The following is a 25,816-nucleotide window of genomic DNA, read 5'->3' on the forward strand; positions in this document are numbered from 1 at the left end:
TTTTGATTCTTATTAATTGATTTGATTGATCGCTATTGTGAATATTGATGGGGTTATTGATTCATTGATTCCAATGCAGAATAGAGATCTCGTCTTAAGGTGTCTCCAATCAGGGTAAAAAGATTTGTTGGCCTAAAACGAGTCCCCGTGTAAGTAAAGTACCTAGGTCGGGACGCGTTATCATCAGCATCTCTCCCCAGCAACCAGTCAGTCTTCGTGCCCTGCACAAATTGCCAGAGTCTTTTATATTCTTTTCATAAGTTTGTTTGTATGGAGAAAGTAGGGCCTCGAAGTCGGGCCTCATATTTATTGCACAAGACAAAAGGCAGCGCCGCCATGGGGATTCCGACCCCCTTCCCGCCAGCCTGAAGAGGCTGGCGGGAACGGGTGTCGTGGGGCCCCTGGGGGCCCCTGCAGTGCCCATGCCACCGGCATGGGCACTGCAGGGGCCCCTAACAGGGCCCCATTAAGATTGGCAGACACTGAAAATCGTGACGGGTGCAACTGCACCGTCGCACCCCAGCAAATCCGCCGGCTCCATTCGGAGCCGGCTTCATCTTTGCTGGGGCTTTCCCGCTGGGCCAGTGGGCGATCTTTTGAAGATCGCCCGCCGGCCCAGCGGGAATGTTGGAATGCTCCCCGCGGTCATTTGACCGCGGGCGGTGTTTGGGCGGTTTCCGCCGGCGGGCAGCGCCCGCCGCACGCCGGGGTCGGAATGACCCCCTGTGACACGTAACATTATCCTACATATAGTACAGCTTTCCGCAAACAACAAGTTGATGGATTTTTTTAAATAAACCAAAACCAAGAACCACCCTGGGTAAGGGTGGGACACAACACTGTTTACTCTCTGTTTGGGCCTGTTTCAGTCCTGGCAAGGGGGAAGCAGAATCGGGAGCTGTATAAGGGAGGATGCATTTTAATCTGAGCTGATCCGCTTTCACATTCCACATTCATGTGTTTTCTGTTTTCAAGTTCTTCTTCATTAGTAAGTCTTGCATTTCAGGCCTCTCTCTGAGACGGAAGTGGGGAGTTTTTGCTACCGCATGAAGAAGCCCCTTGCTTAGATATATATCTCATCCCAGGAGAAGGAGAGTCTGGGGGAGCAGAGGGGGTCCTCAGTGACATTACTGAAAACAGGTCATCCTATTATGAGGACAATGTTTTTACAAATAGTTTTTCATTTATGTGTGAACTTGAATGACCTTTGCACCCTGGCACCATCATGCCTCTTATACCTTAACCTAAAGCTGTCAACTCTCCAAAACACACCAGATGAGCCAACACCACAATCTGCGCATACAACGCAGCGCTAGAAAGACATGACACATACATCAAACAAGGAGGGCTCGGTGAAATATTGGTAAAACACAGTCACAGATTTACTCAAAATCATGCAGCGCAGCGAAGCACGTAAAGTTGCTTCGCTGAGTATCTGCTAGGATGCGGCGCTGTTCTGCTCTTCGCAGACACTCACGCGCCATAGTGCAAAGGTCTTTGTGTTGTGGTAAGCATAGCTTTTCACAGGAAGGAGTTCTTTCCAGTACAAAAACTCTGCTTTAAGGCGTTTCCTATTTTATGTGTGGAGGAGAATGCAGCACACGTGCAAAGAGGGTAAACCAATGAGAAATACAAACATTTCTCCGTGGTATGCCTGCCTGAAGGAGATGCAGGATTTTTGCGCCGATCCCTGCCTGCAATTCTTGGGAACGCATGTGTACAACAAATGGAATGTTCCCTTGAAGTAAAGTAAAGTAATGCAAGGCAGCTTTGTGTTACTTTTGGTTACAATCCTGTGCAAATCGCAATTTGTGTTGGATTGTAACTACCACCACCACACTTTGTGTTGGTTTTATATTAAAAATGTTACACAAACTTGGTGCAAAGTATTTGTAAATATGAATGTGAACCTACAAATCATACGTAGCATTTACATGGTATTAGCTCGAAGGTTGCAGGAATCAAACTCCTCCCTGCCACGAAGATTCACCTGTGTGAAAGCGCTATAGAAGACCTTCACATGTGTTAGGGAGACGCTTACAAGAGCCAAAGACCTCCCTCTATGAGCCTCTCCCATTTGCCCATATTGACCCGAAATCCAAACATGATTTATTTATCTGGAATCCTTAACATACTTTATAATTAGGCATATATTTCTGAGGCCACCCGTAATGTGATTCTTCTTTTGAGCTGCCAGGCTGAGAGGGGTGATTGCTCTACTGTACCACCTGGCAGATCAATTAGCCCAGGAGACAAAAGGCCCATTCCATGAGGATTTCTAATCTACTCCTGGTGGAACATGTTGGCTTGGAGTCTCCATAGTCATCATCAGGCACCTGCCTGCAAATCCATGGAAGTGATGCTGTCAGGCCTTGACAGTAGAATGCCCCACGTGTCTGTCTTGATTTTCCAGCAGTGGGTCTAATCTCAGGGTTTGAGAAGGAACAGGCATGCCATGATGGCTCAGAGAGATATCCATCGGTTTTGGATTGAGCTGCCTTTTGTAATCCTGTCCAGAATGCAGCTGACGGACTGTGACAGGCAATGGTGGGTTCTTTTTTGCGACATCAATGGATGGAATCATGAACTGGCCTCAGTAGTGTGGGTGGGTGTACCACTAATCATAAGAAACTACACAGTTTTAAAGCTGAGAAGTGACATTGGCTGAACTGTGGGAGTACACATGTAGTTCAGGAACCCCTGCCTAGAACGTTGAGATGTTCGCCTTCTCTCTAAACTTATCCTCTTGACTTTGTGAACGCTTTTGAAGGCTGGTACATCAGATCCATCACTTTCTCTCAGGCTCAGAGGATGGTGGACTTTCTGTGGACTGTGACGGGGGGTGTTTCGTGGACTTTTGACAAACTGGTCCTGCTATAGTGCCTTGAGGACCTGGCACTGTAGACCTCCTGTCATCAAGCATGTAATGCACAGCCTGTGGAGCTAAGGAGGACAGGCAAGGAACGTGGTCCGCAGAGGACTTTGAGAGTGATGCTGATGAGCGTCTCTGATCAGGGGATCTCCAGGACTGGACAGGAGGGCAAGTCAGGGTCATGCAGCTAAGGAGAAAGCAGGAGAGACTGCCGAAATTCTGTGAAAATCTGAATCCAAGTGGCTCTTAAAACACAATATGGTGGCCGATACATGCCGAAGGAACTAAAACAACAAAAAGGGCGGGTCTGAATTGTCTTAAATTTAAAGAGAAACTTGAGTGTGCCATTTTTCAATTGAAGCAGGTACTCTAGGACTGGGGCACCCACTGCCACCAGGAAATCTCCAGTGCAATTGCCTTGGCCATGTCGGGGACCCCTTCTGCATAGGGCAAGCCACGGGTCTCACCACTGTGGTCATAAGCAAGGGGACACCAGGGACCTTACCGTTCTGCTGCTGTGTTGAGTAGAGAAGCCACAGGGCAGGTGGTAGAAAGTGGAACAACTGATATCCCAACTCAGCAGCCAGAATTTTAGTGTCAAGTGGTGGGGTGAGCCATAAGTGCTGCTTGACTCTCAGAAAACAGCCACATAGTCCCCAGTGCATGAACCACCACTGAGTCTAAACTTAAAGAAAACAACAGGTCTCCTGCAGGAGGTCACTAAAATGAACATCATTGAGCTACAGCTCCAAAAATCTGTCAGTAATGGGTACCTGTTTTGGGTTACTCTGGCAAGTGAGGTTTTTGAAGAGTCTATATTAGTGAAGGGAGCAGGAGTCCCTTCACTGATAACAACAGCCCTAGACTACTTCGACTGCCTCTGCCATGGTGTGCCAGAGTGCAAGCTCAGAAAACTCCAGGTACTGCAAAACGCAGCAGCTCACCTCATTCCTGGCATCGCTGAGAAGGCATTAGTTTCTGGTGACCTTAGGGATCTGCATTAGTTCCCCATTAGGGTAAAAGGTCTGTTCAAAGCCCTGACCTTTATTCATCGAGCCTCCTGTAACGTAGTCCTATGTACTTGAGTTCCAGGATGTCACACCATAAGCCTCCCACACTCTCCATTCACCTGCGGCGCTTCTTGCAGAGCTACCTTTTTGGTACTTACCAGCTGTTATATCCTTGTTAAGTTCTTGTTATGTACTCCCTTGGATTCAAGTTGTCTCCGGGCAACTAAGCTACTGACTGTTTCTGGAATCTGAGAGTATTAGTCAGTCAGTTGGAGAGGAGGACAGCTAAGCCAGGGGTAGTTACATGGTACCAGTAAACCAGATCTCAAGAACTACGTCTCTTGTATTAAAACCAGCAAAGCTTGGAATCGGCTCTTGTTATCTCTCTGCACCATTTCACAGGAATCGTTATTCAGGAAAAAGCTTAAAACTCACTTTTTGTCTCTCAACTTGTTGTTTGGCCAGTGAGCTTGCCTGTACAGTTGTAGCGCCGGGACACCCTTCAAAGTAGTCGCATGCTTTAAAACCACCTCATACATTCATTCATAGCCATACCTGCATTCATGTTGTTATGAAAGACCCCTAAACTGTAGTAGTGGTATGTTTTTGTTGTTATTGCTAGTTTCACCCTTACACTCCCCTTCTATTATCCCAAACTTGAAGGGCACAAAGGTACTGAATTTTAATTTACTTCATCACACCTCTGAAGGTGTTTATATTTATTTCTCAATTATTGTTATTATCATCATCATCGTCGTTGTTATCGTTATTAATAGTAGTGTTATATATTCATTAACACTAGATGCAGGTGCATGATTGCAATATCAATGCAGGCACTGCTTCAAGTTTGAAATACTTAGGAAGTCTATTTTACTTCTGGACAGAGCTGATCAGTAGCCAGCTACCTTCCTTCCCTCTTCCTCGTGCAGGCATTTGTGAAAACCTGTATTGGAACTGCATTTACAGAGTCAGAGGTTGTTTTGGGTAGCAATGTTAGAGCCGCCCAGAGGTGATTTGTCTACACCAAGGTTCTTGCATTAAGGCATCATTTTGAGGGTACTCTCTTTAATGTCGTCATTTAATGGTGCATAAGCAGGTGATTGTTTTTTGTGATGCGTTTGCACCCGTCACCTAATGCTGCCTGTTAGAGCTGTCAGCCTTAGGGTGGTCTTCCCCCAAACCTTTTGCCTTCCTTCTCCTGTTTTTTCTGAATTTGCTATTGCTGGCCTTAGGACTCTACACACTTTACCACTACTGATCATTGCTAAACCCGCTTGTGCTCTCTCCTTTAAACATCATGAAACTGGCTTACACCCAAGTGAGACATTTAATTTACTTGTAAGTCTCTATTAAAGTGGTACCAGGACTACTAGTGGACCTGCAGCACTCATTGTCCCACCCACTTAAGTAGTCATTTAGAACATGTCTCAAGCCTGCCATTGCAGCCTGTGTATGCAGTTTTAAACTTCCATTTCGACCTAGCAAAGTAAACATTTCACCAGGCCTAAATAGTCCTTTTTAATGCATATAAATCACCCCTAGAATAGGCCCTAAACAGCTTATAGGGCAGGATACACTGTATTTAAAAAGTTGGACATATACGTTTGACTTTTAAATGGCAGGTAGTAAAAACACTTATATTTGTTTCTTGCTACTGCATTGCCTACCTCTCCCATAGGATAACATTGGGTTACATTGTTACATATGATAAGTGATAACTTTCACTTGGGAGCAGGCAAGTTTGGTCTCTAAGGATTGTAATTTAAAATCCTCTTCTATGGCAAAGCTGAATTTTAAGTCACAATTCTGAAAATGCCACTTTTAGAAATTTGGCATGTTCTTGTCCTGCCCATTTGGTGCCTGCAGTCTGTATCCTGAGTCACATGACTAGGTGCAGCTGACAGTTGGCATTTGTGTATTACTTCCAGACAGTCAGACAAAGGGGGAATATATGTTGGCAGGATGGGTCATCTCTGTCAGAATGAGAGGGAGAAGCTGTCACCTAACAAAGGGTCTGCCTCAGCACAATCTTAAAGGTTTTCACACTTACTTTTGTGCCCGCAGGCAAGCTGGGGCTAGGGCAAGGAGACAGAAAATTTGAGACACTATTGTTCTGTAGGAGGAGGAATCTAGAAGCTTCTCCCACTTCAAAGAGGCCACCAGGTATAAATAGTGGACCATCAAACCCAACTCTTTAGTACACTTCTTGACCTGTGGAAGACGCAGAGGAATGACTGCTGTGCTGTTCTGCTGCAAGAAGAACTGCCCTCCTGCCCTGCTACTATGCTGCCCTATTGCCCTGCTACTATGCTGCCCTGTTGCACTGCACCCATGCTGCCTAAGTGAGAAGGACTGCATCTGCATCCTGAACCCAGAGCCACCAGAGGGTTTCCAAGGCCTAGTTTGCTGGTCTCCTGATTGGAGCCTCAGGGACAGAGAAGGCTCCAACCATCTTGAACAATGCACCGGATTCTGCCTGCTGTGAGTCCTAACCCCACAAGTGGTGGCTTTCCTGTCCTGGACCCTTGAAAGTGGGGCTGAAGGTGCTCTGTCAGCCCAGCAGGGATTTTTAGCAGGGCTAATGCAGCGCGATGTAACTACTCACCACACTGAAACCGCCACTGCGAGGCGCATCTCTGATCTAGGACTTTGCACTCCAGCTCCGCAGCTCATCAGAACTGCAGCTGCTTGAGGCATTTCCAACCCAGGACCTCACATCGCAGCCCTTCAACTCACTGGAACCACTGCTGTGCAACCATTTCCAATGCAGTAACTCGCATTACTGCTCAGAGCAACTTCTGTGCAGTGCGGCGCTCCACAATCAGGATTTAAGGTACATTTCTCAGCGGGATTAACTTGTCCCTGTATCTGGATCCCCCTCCATTGCGGTCAGCCTGAACTTATGACCTTGTCCTGGTCTGGTGATATCAGATAACCACAGTTGATGCTTTGTGCTTTTAGGTACTATTTTTACCTAAATCTTTATAATTGCATGTCTTCGGTTCTACTGACTGGGTTTTCACTGGTTTGGTGTCAAATAATTTATTATATTTTAATCTATTTTAAAAAAAAATTGGTGAGGGATTTTTCTAGTGTTGTGTTACACTATATTACTGTTTGTGTGCTCCATAAATAATTTGCACATTGCCTCTGTATTAAACCTGACTGCTTTTTTATCAAGCTACCAGAGAGCTAAGCATAGGTTAATTTGGGGTTTTCTTGTGTTTCTTTATGACAAGAATTGTGGTTGCTGCTTGAGTAGGATTTCACACACCTTAACAAGTAACTTAATTTCTCACACTGCCCACGGCGTACCTGTGTTTTCTGCTGGTGCAACCTGGGGAATAATGTTTAACAAAAAACAAAGCTAAAGTGATTGGCAGTACTAGGAAGGGAGTAACGCACATGAGGTGAAGAAGAGGGTGTAGAGGGGCGCGGAATACAAAGATTAGGCGGTGGAGAGTGCGGAGGGGTATGAAGGGGCAAGAGGGCATGTAGTTCCCAAAACAGAGCGCAGGATGAAATTGTGTATCTGAGATTGTGGGTTTTGTTCTTGAAAGGAATGTGCAAGTTGCAATGGTCACCATAATTTGGAGACTATCTGGCATCACCTAACCCTCCTCAAGGTCTGCACTGCCAACTACTTTCCGGCTATATTGTCAGTTGCAGGAAGCCCCTACAGCACAAGAACCAACAAGGGGAAAAGGGTCAAGGTGGGGAATTCCCATGGCACCCTTTATAAATGACCAATACAGCCTGAATTAGCACCGCTTTAAAATGTCTAAAGTAAAGGAACACTCATAGTTTTCTGTTTATCTGTATCAGTTTCAGTTGCTGGGAACAACAACTGTTTTCCAGTTTCTATTCACTTTAATGGTGCTGAATGAACCACCATCTTCTGAGAAAAGGGTGCACTTAGGGCCAGATGTAGCAAAGGTTTTTCCCCATTCTGTGTCTATGGGAAAATGTGTTTGTACATATGGCCCTTAGTTCCTAATTTACCTAATGCAGTCCACCCCTCCCCACATGCTCCAGTGGACCTGGCCCAAGTCTCTTCACCTCCACGATGTTTTTCATCTGTATTTCCTACTGTCCCCAATGCCAATACAGCCACAATGTGCTTAACATCGGAATATTTTGAGAAACCTCAACTGCGATACAAAAATAAAAGAACTAAACTACAATACCCCTTGTGTATTCTGGACTAAACAAAAACAAAACCCAACTGTGTCTGCTTGGGTCTGCTTGGGAGCCTATTCATGAAAGAAATCCTACCGGTACCCAAAGAACTCATCCATGAATCCCTTGGTGGCCGATGCCCTGCAATCCTGACAATGAAAATAATCCATGATCTGGTCTGGAGTTTTCCGCTTACTGCTTCTCTGACCAAAATAACAACAGCCACAATCCTCTCTCCGTTTTGGTGCTTCCCTTTTGTTGGTCTATTCTCTGGCCTGAATCCATCGTTTATCATAGGTTTCTCTCCCCTTCTGTCCTCCTCACCTGCTTCTACCTCCCTCCTGTCACCTTTGACTGGCCTGCATACATCCCCACATGCACAGCACTGACAGGACTGTGTGGCGATGCTCCAACACTTGTGTGCCGGCGTGTTTTGGGACTTCAAGTGTATGATCCAACTATGATATTGCATGCCGGTGCATGGCATCAATGGGCTCATGCATATAGCGGTCAACTTGGGTTGAGGTTGGTCAGAGCGGGTGAGCAGTCCTCTACCATGCCATTCCCCGCGAACACCCCAGCCTTGTGGAGTAGTGCATGTAAGCATAGAGGCCTCAAATAGATATTCAGAAAGCATGACTGTCTCCTGTGATGCTCCACCCACAACTGAATTGTGGGCCTCATGTTAGAGAAAAGCAAATAAAATAAAACACATCTACTCCTGTGAGAATTAGCCAAGTGAAAAAGAGATGGTGCAAGCTTTAACAAGAAAATGATTCATTCAGTTTGATTTACAATATATTCTGCATTGTCCACAGTGAGAGGCAGTTCGCCACTAGACTGTAGGCTCACGCATACTGCGGTGCTGGAGCGAGCTACACATTCAATAACATTGGCTGCAACACTGACTTAGATCATGAGATTCATACTTGGAAAAAAATAATTTGGAGAAAGTGGAAAACTGCAATAAAAAGCAAAGGAAGGAGGCTGGGCCCATGTTATATCTCTCATGCTGCACTTGAATGCATTTCCAAAGTGAGGATAATTTGCTTAATTTTTAATGTATATTCAAGCGCTGTCATATCATTGATTGCCAGGTCTAACATTAATAATTTATTTGTTTATATCCCTTTCTATCGTAAGACACTGTGATAGTCTAATGAACACTCTTAATTGTGCTCAGCAGTGATATTCTTTATATTCAATTGGATTTGGAATTGTTAATTTCAATATTTGATTAAAAATGCTTTCTAGTTAGTAAATACAATAGAGCTGCTAATTAGGAAATATTCTCTCCCTCATTTTACCCTAAAACAATTTATTGTTACTAATGATCACTAATGGTTATGGTATACAAGATCTCAGCCTGGCATCTGAAGCCTTGGACGTCCTCAACATGACCTGTGGAGTGCCTCAAGGTTCATCACTCAGCCCCACCTTCTTCAGCTCATACGTGGACCCTCTGTTCAATGTCATCTGCACAAACGATATTAACATTTTCTCCTATGCCAGTGACACCCAATTGTACCCTTCCTCTAGGATAAGCCCCACAACACAAGAAAAATGTTGACTGCCTGCATGACTGAAGATGTTAACTGGATGAAAGCCAACTGTCTCAAGCTCAACAATGACAAGACCGAAGTAGTGATCTTTGGCAAGAACCCCTCACTGTGGGACTCCAACTGTTGGCCAGTTGAACTAGAACCCATGCCCACCCCTTCCACCCATGTCAGCAACCTCTAAATAACCGTTGACAAAAGACTGGACATGACTGCACAAGTCAACGGTGTCACTGCATCCACGCCCTGCAAGATCCTGAGGAACATCTTGAAATGGCTCCCAAGCCACACTGGAAAAAATGTCGCTCACGCCCTAGTCACCAACAAGTAGGACTATGTGAACGCCCTCTTCGCCGGGATTATCAGCACTCACAAGAAGACTACAAACCATCCAGAACTCGGCAGCCAGGTTCATTCTCAACCTCCCACACAGAAGTCACATCACACCATAGCTTAGGGACCTCCACTGGCTCCTGATACACAAACGTGCTTGTTTCAAAATCCTTATTCACACATTCAAGGCAGGCCCCACCTGCCTGTACATTTGCATCTCCTTCTACCAAACACCCAGACACCTCTACTACCCAGAACTCCTACTTGCACACATCCCAGGGAGATGGGCGTCCTCATACATCGCTCCTAAAGCGTGGAACAGCCTCCCACTCTACATCAGAACCTTCTCCTCACTTCTTGAAGCCGGCACGAAGCTGAAGACCTGGCTTTTCAATTAACCAACCTACCATTGACAGGGCAGGGAGCACACACCTGCTCAGCACCAGGATACCCTCATGGGTGATAGTGCGCTTTACAAATGCACATAACATAATATAACATATACATCTGTGTGACCCTTGAGTATTATATAAACATGAACATGTATATATGAAAATAATACATTGCATTCTAGGTAAAATATGGAAAATGTTAAGCCCCTATGTGAACCAAGCACATAATATTTTATCTTCATCATCCTTGTTAAAGTAGTGAGACCAGGGTCTCCCATATCTGAAAGAGAATTTCTTTGACCTGTTTAACATTCGACTTAGAGCAAGTGATCCTTCTGCTTAAACCCTAGTGGACAGCAACATACTTTAAATCTGTCTGCTTGACATGCAGATTTGACATGGTGGGTTTGAAACAATCTCACATAACACACACAAGCTCGTGACTACCTCCATTGCTACTTTTCTTATTTGTGGCATTTTAGGTGTTTAAATGTTTGTTTTATTTGTAGCTGCCCTTTATTGATTCTTGCATAGCTTTGTTGTCTAGGAGATGGCCTTCGTGTTATTATCCACATCTACTTTTTCTTGTAGTTGGGCTTTATAGATTATTCAGTGTTTACCTTAAAGTTATCCTTTAGAGATACTTTCATGGCACCTTTTCTTGTAGCTCACCATAGATTCTTACAATTGGAACATTTATACTCAGTACAGTAAAGTTTATGTTATAAACATGCCATTTTGCGGGCTCTACAAATCAAGCCAGTTGAAGATCAACTCATTTTAAGGAAACATGAACCTTTTGTCTGAGAATAAGTAAAAAGCAGCCGTGAGGTCACTGGAAAACGAGGATTGAGCCAGGCACATTAAGTTGTGTTAGAGGCATGAACGTCTCCTGGGAAATTGTATTGGGCATATGAATGCCATCTACGCCTTTTGCCACAATGCCTTTAAAATCAGATAACACAGAAGATAAGATTTGCAAGATTCAGTGTTTGTGTTAAAGGCTTGGCTGCTTCGTATTGATTTGTTGTATACAGCAAACTGGTACCGAGCGATCAGGCAACACACTGGAGCAGAAAAACAAACCAAATAGCTAACGTGTTCTCTTTGTGAAAACTATAAGCGTGCACTCGACACCACTGCAAAGATATGGAGCGTCCCAGTGTGAATAGCCCCCTCGGCCCTAGCAACATCACCCAGTACCTGCCTTCAGATAGGCCTCTGTGTACCTTTGACTATTTCAAACCTGACCCTTGCTGCCAGTGGTAGTCAGTGTAGCTGCAAACGTGGTTACCAGCCTTTCAGTCACAAGAATGAAAGCACCAGGGCCCGTGGTGCGGGGGTGGTTCAGAAAGTCTTGCTAATTCTCTCCTTTTTGGAGCTGCCAATGCTGTTCTTAGCTTGAGATCCGTCTCGGAATGTGTCAGCCTCCTTTTCAAATACTGCTGATCGCCCATTGGTTCATTTGCATCAATACTATGAGATTGCATTGGTTTAATGTAGTGTGAACTTTACATCTGTAGGGCTTTAACTTTGCCAAGTTTACCCACAACAAAGCCTTAGCTGGTTCCTTCAGTGGAAATCTCTGACCTGACGGCCTGTCTACCATAAAGACATAGGCCCTCATTACAACACTGGCGGTCGGTGTTAAAGCGGCGGTAAGACCGCCAACAGGCCGGTGGTAAAAAATTTGGAATCACGACCATGGCGGAGCGCCACTTTAGCACTCCGACTGCCACAGCGGTACAAACCATCAGCGCGGGGGTCACCGCCAACAGAGAGGCGGAAGACAATGTACCGCTCACAGTATCATGAGAGGCCAATCCGCCACCTTTTCAGGGGTGGATTCAACATGAACAAAAACACGGCGGAAACAGGACTTGGAAGGGAAAACGCTCACCTCTACACACCCCACGAGGAACCAGGACGCCATGGAGCCGGAACTTCAGATACTCCCTGCCATTGTGTTCCTGCTCCTCTACCAGGAGCAACAAAGACGCCGGAGATGACCACGGTGAGTACTGCACCTATGACACAGGGGAGGGAAAAGAGAGTGACACACACACATGCAACATGCAAACCCTCCACCCTCACCCACTACAACACACACACAAAAACATGTTGATACATTACATTTACACCCCCCAACTCCTCCCCGGAAGAACACAAGGACAAAAGGAAATTAGTTGAACGATTGTAATCAATAAAAATCCAGTAGTCAAAAATATATATACACTATTAACAAATATATACACCAAGAATTCAAGTCCATGTACTGAACCTACATAGTCCGTGGACCACTGGGCCCAAAATGCATGGGCGAGGCCCACACATGATACCCGATCAAAACGGAGAGAACACTGCCAGGGCATCAGATAGAAATAAAACAGGCACCTCAGGGGAAAGGGAAGGGGGGGCACCTCAGTTGGATGAGGGCACGACGCCAGTTCCACGAGGGGGCTCCATGCCCACTCCTGTATCCTGGGGAGTGCAAAGCCACAGTCTCTCAAGTCTCTACAGTGGGTGGTTTGCCCACTGCTGCATCCTGGGGAGTGTAAAGCCACAGTCTCTCAAGTCTCTCCAGTGGGTGGGTTGCCCACTGCTGCATCCTGGGGAGTGCAAAGCCAAAGTCTCTCCAGTCTCTCCAGTGGGTGGTTTGCCCACTGCTGCATCCTGGGGAGGGCAAAGCCACAGTCTCTCAAGTCTCTCCAGTGGGTGGGTTGCCCACTGCTGCATCCTGGGGAGTGCAAAGCCACAGTCTCTCAAGTGTCTCCAGTGAGTGGGTTGCCCACTGCTTTATCCTGGGGAGTGCAAAGCCACAGTCTCTCTAGTGGATAACAGTCTCCACTGGTTCTGGAGGGGGCGTTGTGCCCTGAGTGCTACATCCTGCCCAGGACAGAGGTAGTGGATGCCTTTCTCCACTGGTTATGGAGGGGGCTTTGTGCCCAGAGTGCTTCATCCTGCCCAGGACAGAGGTAGTGGATGACTTTCTCCACTGGTTCTGGAGGGGGCTTTGTGCCCAGAGTGCTTCATCCTGCCAAGGACTGAGGTAGTGAATGTGACACTCCACTGACGGTGGGGCAACATGGAAGCTGTCCAGGCCCCTGGAACTCACCACCAGCCTCGTACGAATCACCACTGGGGATGGCAGCCATGTCTGAGGTGGTGCCACTGGCACAGGATGTTTTGTGGCCGCTGGCGGTGCTGGCGGCGGGCTCAGTAGCGGCGGTGCTTGCAGCGGTCATTGCCCAGCGGTGCTGGTGGGGGGCTCAGTGAGCGTGCTGGTGGCGGTGGTGTCCTGGGAAGCAGTGCTGGTGGCGGCGGTGTCCTGGGTGGCAGTGCTAGTGGCGGCGGTGTCCTGGGCAGCAGTGCTAGAGGCGGCTGTGTCCTGGGAAGCGGTGCTAGTGGCGGCAGTGTCCTGGGTGGCGGTGCTAGTGGCGGCGGTGTCCCGGGTGGTTTTGCTAGTGGCGGCGGTGTCCTGGGAAGTGGTGCTAGTGGCGGCGGTGTCCTAGGTGGCGGTGCTAGTGGCGGTGGTGTCCTGGGCAGCGGTCTAGTGGCAGCGGTGTCCTGGGAAGCGGTGCTAGTGGCAGCGGTGTCCTGGGAAGCGGTGCTAGTGGCGGCGGTGTCCTGGGTGGCCGTGCTAGTGACGGCGGTGTCCTGGGAAGCGGTGCTAGTGGCGGCGGTGTCCTGGGTGGCGGTGCTGGTGGCGGGGGTGCATGTGGCGGGGCCGGTGGCGGTCTTGTCCGCCGTGCAGGTTCGCGGCGACTTCCCTTTCTTTCTCTGCCCCTTACCCACCTTGGATGGTGGCGCAGCTGTCTTGCCACTCCCAACTGTAGTCCTGGGTGTTTTGCCCTTCTCCCTCCGGCCTGTGGCCAACTTCTTATGTTTCTATGGTGGGGGACTGTCCTTGGCCTGCCTCCTTGGCACACTGGCTGCCCTGCTGCCTGACGCACTCCAGAAGCTGGTTACTGCTGTCACCACTGTTCCCGGTGATGTGGTGGCTGAGGTGCTGGGTTGGGACCTGGAAAGGCATGCCCTAAGGGACGGGAGGGGTGGGGAAGGTGAAGGGAAGAGGTCAAGGTTTGCCAGGAAAAGTTTTTTAGGCACACTGGGACGGGTAGATGGAGGGGGTTTGGGAGTGGAGGAAGAGGTAGTGGTTGTAGAAGGTGTACGTCTGCTGAATTTGGTTGAAGGTGCATGGGCTGTAGGCTGTCATGAGGTGGATGGCTGTTGGGTGGGTGTGTGACTGCGTTTGTGTAGTTTGGGAGGTGGGCTCACAGACACACTGGTAGAGGACACAGGGGATGTGTGAATGGTAGTGGGGGTGGTGATTGCACGTGAGCAGTGTGTGGTGATGGGCGTGCTGGTGATGGACATAGTGGCTGAAGATGTAGTGCATGCAGGTGTGAGTGGAGACGTGACAGGGAGGAAGGAGGGAGACGAGGAGGGGGGGGGACACAGTGGAGGCAGTGGATGTTGGCATGTGTGCATGGGTATGAATCTTGTGTGAGTGCCTGTGGGATGTGTGGTGCTTATGTTTGCCAGAGCTACCCTTGTGTGTTGAGGTGTGTGCATGCTGGTCTGCTGGTGTGCTTGGGATAGGCTGAGGTACTGGGGTTTGGGTCTGGGTGGAGGAAGTTGGAGGGGGGAGGCTAGACACAGGGACAATGGCTGCCATCAGTGCTGAGAGTCTGAAAAGCTCACTGTTGGGCTGCCTGACCAGAATGAATGCCCTCCAGGTATGCATTTGTCTGTTGCAACTGCCTCTCTACACCCTGTATGGCATTCAGAATGGCAGACTGCCCAACAGTGAGGGATCAGAGGAGGTCAATGGCCTCCTCCATGAGGGCAGCAGGGCTGACTGGGGCATGGCCTGAGGTGCCTGGAACGAAGGAGATGCCCACCCTCCTGGGTGAGCGGCCACGGGGCACACGCTGAGGGGCTGCTGGGAGGGCGGTGCTGGAAGGGGGGGGCTGCTGTACTTGTAGATGCGGTGGGCACAGAGGGGCCCGCCACCGCAAGGGAGCTCCCATCAGAGGAGGAGTCGGTGTCGCTGGTCTCACCTCCTGTCCCCGCCGTGGAGCTCCCCTCGCCCTCCGTCCCACTGGTGAATTCGGAGTCCGTAGTCTCGCCCTCCAGGGCCATGTGGGATGCAGCTCCCTCCTGCTCCGGTGGCACTGCTCCTCCGCCTGATGATGCTAATGCACACAAGAACAGGTAGACCACAAAAAGGGTGGGAAAGAAAGTAGAAAGACATGTTCAGTGCATGCAATACCGCTACCGTTGGCGGACACTACAGACACAGCAGCCCTCTGCACTACTCCATGCACTTAGACTTCCCTAATTCATCACAGGGCCATGGGGTACAAGGCCTATGCCCGATTGCTGCACACATGGAAGTCACAGGAGCCTGACTAGGGGTAGATGGCTCTTAACACTGGTGGGGTGCCACATGGCATGGCTTACGAAGGGACCTTGCGTACTAAACTCGCCCTGGCCTAGGGGTACCCACAGCCCACCTCCCCCACCCAGACAGCTCCAATGCACGCCGAATGAGATGAATGTGACTGTACTCACCCCCTTGTGGCTGCTGTGATGCCCTCAAGCGCCCATCCAACTCCGGATACGCCACCGCCAGGATCTGGAACATCAGGTGGGTCATGGTGCGACGGGCACCCCTCCCACGTTGGGAGGCCATCCCCAGCTGAGCCTCCGCCGTCTTCTTGCTCCAGCGGAAATTGTCCTCCCATCTTTTACTGCAGTGGGTGCTCCGTCTGTGATGGACCCCCAGGGCCCGGACGTCCTTGGCGATGACACGCCAAATATCCTTCTTCTGGTGGGCGCTGACCTAGAGGAATAGTAACCGTGCGGACCGTCACAGTCATTATGCCACGTTCCTACCCTTTCCATAACGCACATACACTCCCCGTCGTTTCATGCACGCCTCATTCCCCCCCCCCATCTCTCATCCACACCACTCCAAACAGGCATTGCCCATACAGCATGCTCACAGTGTACTCACATGTTTTTCTGGAGGACCGTAGAGTAGCGTGTACTGGGGGAGGACCCCATCCACTAGTTCATCCAACTCCTCCGATGTGAAGGCAGGGGCCCTTTCCCCAGACACATGAGCCATCGTCGCTTCCAGACTGAGGTCACAGCAGCACTTGCAGTGTAGGTCCTCTCCTGTCGAAGATCAGGTATCAAGTGAGTGAACAGAGAGAAAATGGCGGTCACGTCCGTGGCGGTGCGTACCGTCACCTCCGGCGTACATCGTCATTGGCTCCAGGGAACCATAGGGTCCAACGTTAAACAATGCAGGTTTGCGCCGCTGTCTTCGACCGCCTACCGCGACGGTGTACAACTCCAGTGCAGTTACCTCATATCCCCTTATCCCACCTTACAGGTCAGGCAGCCGCCATTTCAGGGGGCCACATGGAGTAATAGTTAATAAGTCACACATATCTAGGCCTTGCAGACACACTAAGACAGGCACACAGCAGATTGACAAATGTGTGCAATAAATATTCTATTTAATACCTCAGTGTTGGCTGAGTCTGTGCTCGCTGTTCTCGTCCATGGGGCACGTCCGCTGGGGCAGGTGAGGAGATGGCGGCATCCTCCGGTGTACAGACCGCTGGTGGACCTGTCGACAATGGAAGAGCGACATGTCATTGTCACCTACAGACTTGATCGTGCCACAATCCAGAAACTGTGTGCCCAGTTGGAGCCAGATCTGATGTCAGCAATCCGCCATCCCACAGGGATCCCTCCTCTAGCGCAGGTGCTGTCAGTACTCCATTTCCTGGCAAGTGGGTCTTTTCAAACAACAGTGGCCATAGCATCAGGGATGTCCCAGCCTATGTTCTCCAACGTGTTGTCCAGAGTGTTGTTTGCCCTGCTGAAACAGTTGCGCAGCTACATCGTTTTCCCTCAGGTGGAGGATTTGCCTACAGTGAAAGGTGACTTCTATGCCCTGGGACATATCCCCAACATCATAGGTGCCATTGATGGGACACATGTGGCCTTGGTACCCCCCACAGGAGTGAACAGGTGTACAGAAACCGGAAGAGTTACCATTCGATGAATGTGCAGATGGTGTGTTTGGCCAACCAGTACATCTCCCATGTGAACGCCAAGTTTCCTGGCTCAGTGCATGACGCTTACATTCGGAGGAATAGCAGCATCCCTTATGTGATGGGGCAACTCCAGAGGCACCGTGTGTGGCTATTAGGTGAGGACAAGGACTTTATACAGTGTGAATAGTTGTCTGGGTCTGGGGTTTTCCCTAAGGGATAGTGTGTGTCCCAGGACAAGGGCAGAGGAACGCTACAATGAGGCACATGGGCGGACTAGGAGGGTTATAGAGAGGACCTTCGGCCTCCTGAAGGCCAGGTTCCGGTGCCTCCATATGACAGGTGGTTCCCTATACTACTCACCAAAGAAGGTGTGCCAGATCATCGTGGCCTGCTGTATGCTGCACAACTTGGCTTTGCAACGACAGGTGCCTTTTCTGCAGGAGGATGGTCCTGAAGGAGGTGCTGTGGCAGCTGTGGAGCCTGTGGAAAGTGAAGAAGAGGAGGCAGAAGAAGAGGACGTAGACAATAGAAACACCGTGATCAACCAATACTTCCAGTGAGACACAGGTAAGAAGACATCACTGCCTCCTACATCTGTTCAAATTGTTCGACCTCTCATCTGTCTGTCACTTTCACCCAGTGTCTGGACCTTGATTTGTAACTTTCCCTTTCGATTTCACAGATGTGGGTCCCACTGTGTGACCTCTGCTATGTAACCTCATGGACTAGAGCTGTGTGACATAGGTATGTTGACAATACAATGGACATTGGTATTTTCCGTAGTTGTAGCTAATACACATTTGTGAAATCACAGACTGACTCCTGATTGTTTTGTGTCAAGGGTGTTTATTGAAGTGCAAATTAGTGGATGGGTGGGTAAAATGGTCAGGGCTGATGGTGGAGGAATGCCCATGGCAGAGTCCAGTCTATTAGTCTTACAGGTGCATTGTCCAAAGGGGCATAGGCAGTGGAGCTGGGGCAGTTTAAGGATGGACAGGGTGACAAAGTGGGACAGAAGGATGACAATCAGGGTGGTCTCATTTCTTTGCGGGGGTCTTGACATTGTTCTCTGTCTTTGTCCTGGATCTCAGGGACCGCTTGCGGGGTGGTTCTCCATCTGAAGGAGGTGGGGTGCTGGTGTCTTGGTCCTGTGGCGGTGCCTCCTGTCCACTAGCACCGGCGGAGTTGGTGGGCAGTTCATCGTCCAGGCTAGTGTCAAGGGCCCCTTGTTGTGCCACAGGGTCCCTCCTGGTGTTCACGAGGTCCTTCAGCACCCCTACAATGGTGCCCAGGGTGGTATTGATGGATTTGAATTCCTCCCTGAACCCCAAATACTGTTCCTCCTGCAGCTTCTGGGTCTCCTGAAACTTGGCCAGTACCGTTGCCATTGTCTCCTGGGAATGATGGTAGGCTCCCATGATGTTGGAGAGGGCCTCGTGGAGAGTGGGTTCCCTGGGCCTGTCCTCCCCCTGTCCCACAGCAGCCCTCCCAGTTCCCCTGTTTTCCTGTGCCTCTGTCCCCTGAACCGTGTGCCCACTACCACTGCCCCCAGGTCCCTGCTGTTCTTGGGGTGGTAGGTTAGCCTGGGTTCCCTGTAGTGGTGGACACACTGCTGCTTGACGTGTCCTGGGGACAGAGGTATGGGGGGAGGCTCTGTGGTGTCCTGTGCCAGTGTGAGGGGAACCGACTGTCCAGAGGTCCCAGATGGGCCGGGCTGGTCATCTAGATCCAGTTGGACAGAGCTGCTGTCATCACTGTGGGCTTCTTCTGGGGGGGGAGTGGACATGTCTGGAACCTCCTGTCCGGTGACGTTGGGTAGGGGTCCTGCAGGGGTGTAAAGGCATGATTATTGCATCTGTGTGTGCCATGGTGTGCAATGGGTGGGTGACCCTGTACCCCAGTGCTTCCATTCCTGTGTAGGAGCTTGTGTGATAATTGTTTAGGGGTCTGTGTGGGTATGTGCAGTGGCCATGCATTGGTGATGGGTGTCCATGCTTTGTTGTGCTTGGTGTTGGGATGTGTGGTTTGTGATAGTGTGACATATGTGAGGAGTTGGAGTGATGGGAGTGAGGGCGAGGGTGGGGGTATGTGATAACATGCAGGTAGGGTGGGGGATGAAGTAGTTAAAGCTTTGCCTCACCAGAGTCCATTCCTCCAGCTACTCCTCCGAGGCCCTCAGGATGCAGTATAGCCAAGACCTGCTCCTCCCATGTTGTTAGTTGTGGGGGAGGAGGTGGGGGTCCGCCGTTAGTCCTCTGAATTGCAATCTGTTGTCTTGAAACCACAGAACACACCTTCCCCCGTAGGTCATTCCACCTCTTCCTGATGTCATCCCATGTTCTTGGGTGCTGTCGCACTGTGTTGACCCTGTCCACGATTCTGCGCCATAGCTCCATCTTCCTAGCTATGGTGGTGTGCTGCACCTGTGATCCGAATAACTGTGTCTCTACCCGGATGATTTACTCCACCATGACCCTGAGCTCCTCGTCAGAAAACCTGGGGTGTCTTTGCGGTGCCATGGGGTGGTGTGGGTGATGTGTGAGGTGGTGTGTTTTGTGATGTGTGGGGTGATGTTTAGAGGTGTGTGGTGTTTTGTGCGTGGATGTGTATGTGTGATGGTGTTGTGTGCCTCTGTATGCTGGTGTTGTCTTTGCTTTGCTGTCTCTCTGGCCTTCGTCAACATTTCTGGTAGTAGGTGTTTGTGGGTAATGTGGGTGTGTGTTTTATATTGTATTGGGTGTGTGGGAGTGGTGTGTGTATGTGTATCAGGTGTGTGTATTTCGAATGGTCCGATGTGGTTGTGTTTTGTAAAAGTGTGTGTATTTTGAGCGCGGCGGTGTGTACCGCCAATGGTTTACCGCGGTTGAAAGACCGCCGCGTGGATTCGTGGGTCGTGATAGTGTGGGCGTATTCCTGTTGGCGTGACGGTGGAGGTTTTGTTATCGCCAGTTTATCACTGACCTTTGGTGTGGCGGTCTTGTGTGAGTGTCTAGATTTTGGCGGTTTCTGAGCAGTGGCTCGTAATAGCTGTAGCAGAATTTCGCCGCCGCAGCGGTGTGTTGGCGGTCTTCTGCACGGCGGTAAGCAGCATTTACCGCCAATGTTGTAATGAGGGCCATAGTACCCTTCTGCGAGGAATGTCAGTATGTCCTGGGCAAGGAAATAGCTCAAGGTCCCTGTCCCCCTCCCCAACCCCTGTGGAAAATGTTCTGAACTGATGCCCTAGATTTGTTTTTTCTGAAACAATGTTAGAGAAGTTACATCTTTTTCTTGTGATGGGTATTAAACTTTGTTTATATAAACCTTGAAGTCATGATCCAGGCCTTTCAATCTGTAAAGGGTGCATTCTGAGCTATTGAATTTCTGTGTGTTTGGATGGAAACCTATTTGCTGAATTTGGAGAAACTATTTCCTGAAGGCCTGGCTTTTGAGTGCATTTGGAGCTCTGTACACAGGACTGAATGATTAAATTATATGTGATGACATTGATATTTGTAAGAATTAAATTCTACCTACAGGGGCATATTTATCAATGTTTTGCATCATCCTTGCACCACACAAGGCAACATAAAGGCAATGCAAAAACTAGATTAAATTGACCAAACCACGGAAGGCCACTGTGCGTGTCTCGCTAGTGCTTGGTAAATCTAGAGTGCCACAAGGCAATCAGGACAATATTGAGACTTGGTACCTGGTATCAGATGAATTCCTTCCTTAAAATCTACCCATATATTTTTCTTTATCATATTTAGTAGTGATATAATTTGAGGAGCCTATCAAAGAACTGCCATTCCATTGTTTATTTCACGTATGCTTACGTGCATATCTACAGTGATTTTTGTGAAATGAGTGCCTGTCCATCTAAGGTCAACACTAAATGAGTCAATCGTCGGACTCATGTTAGAGAAAAGCAAATAAAATTAAACACTTTAAATCTTGTGAGAACTAGCAGAATGTGAGAAAGAGATGGTCAAAGTTTTAACTATGATTTCATTAATTCAATTTGGTTTCCCATAACTCCTGCATTGCCCACAGTATAAGGCCATTCGCCTCTAGGCTGTAGGCTCATGCATTCACATCCCAGAAGGAAAGCAAACCATTAGAAATTGTAGTGGAGTGATCTTAATGTAAGAGATTCATAGAGAAACCATGTGATCACCACATATGCAAGCCCCAAAGAGACCATCTTTTTTAAAGTACATACCATAAAAAACACAGTTATTGCATTGGTGGTGAGGGCAACGTGGGGTAAATCAACATTATGATTACCTGAGTACAAGAAGAATAGTTTAATAGAAGTTGGCCTTTGTCCAATTTTTTGCTCTTAAGTAATGATCTAGCACTGAGCAAAGAATATGTGCTGCATTTAATTCAAATGATCTTCAACTAAAAGTGATCCTCTTAAAGGATCTGTCGTCAGTACTGTTAGAAATGGGGTTTTTGGTTGGCAGTCAGGTTACCCTCTGTCCAAGCAAGAACCCTCACTCTAGTCAGGGTAAGTCACACACAATCCAAATTATCCTGTGCCCACCCTCTGGTAGCTTGGCACGAGCAGTCAGGCTTAACTTAGAAGGCAATGTGTAAAGTATTTGTGCAATTAATCATACAATAACACAATATAGCACCACAAAAATACACCACACAGTGTTTAGAAAAATATATAATATTTATCTGGATATTTGCAGGTCAAAATGAATAAAGATGCAATATGAAAATTGTAGAGATATCACTGAAAAGTGATATAAAGTGTCTTCAGTCTTTAAAAAGCAAACAAAGTCTCTTTCAAGCACAAAGTACCTAGTTTAAAGTGGAAAATCTCCACAAAGGGCCGCAGAGGAGGACATACGTGGAAAAAATGGTGTGTGCATCGGTTTCGCCCCTTCACACATGGACTTGCATCGTTATTTTTCACGTGGGGAAGTCGTGCGTCGTTTTCCGGCGCGCGGATAGTCTCCTTCTGTGGTTCGCGGGATTACCAGATGTCCCAGGGTCTGTGCGTGGAATCCTAGGCTTGTTTTCCGTCTGCGCGTCGTTCGGGTGGGCTGTGCGTGGAATCTTCTCCCTCACAGCAGGCGTCGCGTCGTTTTCCTTTCTGAAGTCGGGCGGCGTTGTCCATGCGAGGCCGTGCGTCTAAGTTCAGGTCGCACCGCAGGCGTTGCGTCGAGCGTCATCTTTCCGGATCGGCGTGCGGTGAATTTTTCACCGCGGAGCAAGCTGTGCGTCAAATTTTTCGGCGCACAAGTCGTCCAAATGAAAAGGAGAAGTCCTTTTGGTCCTGAGACTCCAGGGAACAGGAGGCAAGCTCTATCCAAGCCCTTGGAGAGCACTTCAGCAGCAAGGCAAGAGTTCAGCAAGGCAGCAGGGCAACAGCAAGGCAGCAGTCCTTTGTAGAAAGCAGACAGGTGAGTCCTTTGAGCAGCCAGGCAGTTCTTCTTGGCAGGATGCAGGTTCTGGTTCAGGTTTCTTCTCCAGCAAGTGTGTGATGAGGTAGGGCAGAGGCCCTGTTTTATACCCAAATGTGCCTTTGAAGTGGGGGAGACTTCGAAGAGTGTCTAAGAAATGCACCAGGCCCCCTTTCAGTTCAATCCTGTCTGCCAGGGTCCCAGTAGGGGGTGTGGCAGTCCTTTGTGTGAGAGCAGGCCCTCCACCCTCCCAGCCCAGGAAGACCCATTCAAAATGCAGATGTGTGCAAGTGAGGCTGAGTACCCTGTGTTTGGGGGTGTGTCTGAGTGAATGCACAAGGAGCTGTCAGCTAAGCCCAGCCAGACGTGGATTGTAAGGCACAGAAAGATTTAAGTGCAAAGAAATGCTCACTTTCTAAAAGTGGCATTTCTAGAACAGTAATATTAAATCCAACGTCACCAGTCAGCAGGATTTTGTATTACCATTCGGGCCATACTAAATATGACCTTCCTACTCCTTTCAGATCAGCAGCTACCACTGCAATGCTGTATGAGGGCAGCCCCAATGTTAGCCTATGAAGGGAGCAGGCCTCACAGTAGTGTAAAAACAAATTTAGGGGTGTTACACTACCAGGACATGTAAACTACACAGGTACATGTCCTGCCTTTCACTCACACAGCACCCTGCTCTAGGGGTTACCTAGGGCACACATTAGAGGTGACTTATATGTGGAGGAAGGGGAGGTTTAGGCTTGGCAAGTACTTTTAAATGCCAAGTCGAGGTGACAGTGAAACTGCACACACAGGCCTTGCAATGGCAGGCCTGAGACAAGGTAAAGGGGCTACTTAAGTGGGTGGCACAACCAGTGCTGCAGGCCCACTAGTAGCATTTAATCTACAGGCCCTGGGCACATATAGTGCACATTACTAGGGACTTATAAGTAGATTAAATAGTCCAATCAGGTATGATCCAAGGTTACCATGTTTAAAGGGAGAGAGCATATGCACTTTAGCAATGGTTAGCAGTGGTAAAGTGCGTAGAGTCTAAAAGCCAGCGAAAACAGTGTCCAAAAAGTGGAGGGAGGCAGGCAAAAAGTTAGGGGTGACTACCCTAAGGCTGTCAGGTCTAACAAGTACCTATATCAAGCAATCAATATGAGTGACAAAGGCAGATTTTAATTCTACTCATGCAAAATAAAAAAGTCCATGGCTATGTGCATTGCATTAACATGATTGATGTCCATAGGCTTCAAACACAAGATGAAAGCCTGAATATCAAATCAAATGCTATTACTATTAATTAGAATGAAAACAGGATGCCTGCTCCTTTAATAGAGCTTAAAACAAGTCATAAAGGTAGGGAGAAATAACATTTGAGAGTCTTCCTATTGGTGAGATCCCAGGCGCATGCAGTTAGATTATTCATATCCAGTAAATTAGTCGGCTATGCCAGATGTCAAACCAGGCTTCTCAATTATGATTACAGATTTATAAGGTATTGACAAATGAGCAATTTGTAGCTATTTTAAGGACAACAGATGCCTTTGTGACGTAGAGCATCAGGACGGGGACAACATCACTCCCAGTGATATTGATAACTGGGTATACATTGCCTATGATGAAAGACTGGTCTAAAGATGTGAAGTTTTGGTAGAGAGGATAAGCACTGTCTGGATCAAATTAAAGGACAAATATATTTTGTCCATATAAATGTAATACCAGGAGGGGGAGAACAAATTCAGGGGTTAGTTACACTGTAGACCATCCCTAATATATATGACAGTGATTAGGAGATTCATTGAACTGGATAAATGACTTGAAGCTGTTGTATTTGAGCCTTCTTTCTTTTTCCCCCACAAAGCCTCTTCGAAATCTGGATATTTACTTATCTGAATAACACTGTGATGCATATTTTGTCCTGATGATCACCCATGAAAATTGTGTTTAGGGCCAAAACTACATCAATGCTAAATATATTATAATTCAATTAATCACTAATATGTTATAGATACGAAAGTGACCGACATGTAATTTATTTTACATTCTGTGTGTGTTTAATGGTTGTGGTGTGCATGAGTGGACATGTATGTGCAAGGTGGGGTAGTTATGAACTGTATAGTAGATGATTCACCAAAATTGAGATATCGGAGATTTTTATGGTTTTACATTTTGATGTAAGTAAATATTTTCTATTGATATGTTTCCTATAGGCAGGGTATAAATAGGAGACATATGTGAAGGATGGAAGAAGGTATACAAATCCGCTGAAAGTGATTCATGTTTTGGCAACTACCATGACTAATGCAGGAGCAGATGTACATATAGGATAATAGTAAGGGACAGTGTTTGTTATAGAACAGAAATCAAAAAGCTAGGGAGAAATACAATTTAAGAGTCTTCCCATTGCTGATATCACAGGCTACCTACACTCAGATTTATTATGTCCAGTTAATTTGTCAGTTTATGCCATATGTCAAACTGGGCTTCTAGAACATATTTATAAATCTATCATTTACTAAAATATGAGCACTTTGTGGCTGGAGTGGTCCCCTTGGTCCTCTCTACCAGCTGTCCAACTTGGGAGATGGTAAGCCCTTGAATTTCCACGCAGGACAGTACACCTGTGCACTGTGTCTCTTGAGGCTACCAAGGCTTGTTGGCATTTCCTCCAAGGGATCTTCAGGCTCCATGTAGCACCAGCCCACCAGGACTCTTCCCTGCGGAGCACAGTCATCTGCATGTTGCTCCAGCGACGTGGGACTCCCTGCAATTCTTCTTCCGGTGTGGAACGTCGACTGCATCACTCCAGGAAGTCTTCAGCTGCTCCAGTCCTGCACTGCTGTCTTCGTTCACCGTCGACCTCGTCTTGCATTCACAGATGGGTGGTTAGTGGCTCCTGCTACCACTGGACACTCCAATGTGAACTGGACTTGGTCTCCTTCCTTTACAGGTTTTCCTCTTCCAGGATTCATGTCTCCTAGATAAGTCTT

Source organism: Pleurodeles waltl, chromosome 1_1 (genome assembly GCF_031143425.1).
Source record: "Pleurodeles waltl isolate 20211129_DDA chromosome 1_1, aPleWal1.hap1.20221129, whole genome shotgun sequence".
Classification (NCBI taxonomy): domain Eukaryota; kingdom Metazoa; phylum Chordata; class Amphibia; order Caudata; family Salamandridae; genus Pleurodeles; species Pleurodeles waltl.